Genomic DNA, 639 nt, shown 5'->3' with positions numbered 1-639 from the left:
CTCCTAGATCACTATTGTACCCCCCTTGTCAAACTCATGGCAAGGCACATAACAGGTCTGCTACACAACATGGCATACTTTATAGAACCTGAGGCATAGGGAATGTCTTTCATTCTCTCTATCCACTACAAAGAAAAGACACATCCGTGACATTTTGGGTCGAACGAAATTTTTTTCTGTCATACTTATGACACTTCTATGACGATAATTGTGACAAAACCCGGTATCATCATAGATGTGGTAGGCTCCTACTTCTATGACAAAAGATCATGACAGAAAATGGGCTGTTCGTCCTGGGAGGGCCGGAGACGCAGCTGCATGACATTCTTTGGGCCGTCCATGACGGAAAAAACCGTGGTAGAAGCGAGGGCAAGGAAAATATCCGGGAGTTCCCGGTTTATGGTGGGTGGTCGGGGGACGAGCAATGCGTGTTTCTCTCGTACCATACGCGTGTGGGTGCAAGGCGTTGGGCTCTAACTGAACCCGAGCGAGGCGTCGCCTAACTGAACCCGAGCGATTGTACTGCAGGATACGCGTTACTGAACTCGAGCGATCGAGCGATTCCTTCGCTACTGCTGCTAACTGAAGCCGATCGATGCTGCCTCTAGATGAACAGTGAGCGTTGCTGGGGGGGGTTTT

The sequence above is a fragment of the Triticum dicoccoides genome, chromosome 4B (genome assembly GCF_002162155.2).
Source record: "Triticum dicoccoides isolate Atlit2015 ecotype Zavitan chromosome 4B, WEW_v2.0, whole genome shotgun sequence".
NCBI lineage: Eukaryota > Viridiplantae > Streptophyta > Magnoliopsida > Poales > Poaceae > Triticum > Triticum dicoccoides.
This window is presented reverse-complemented; position numbering follows the sequence as displayed.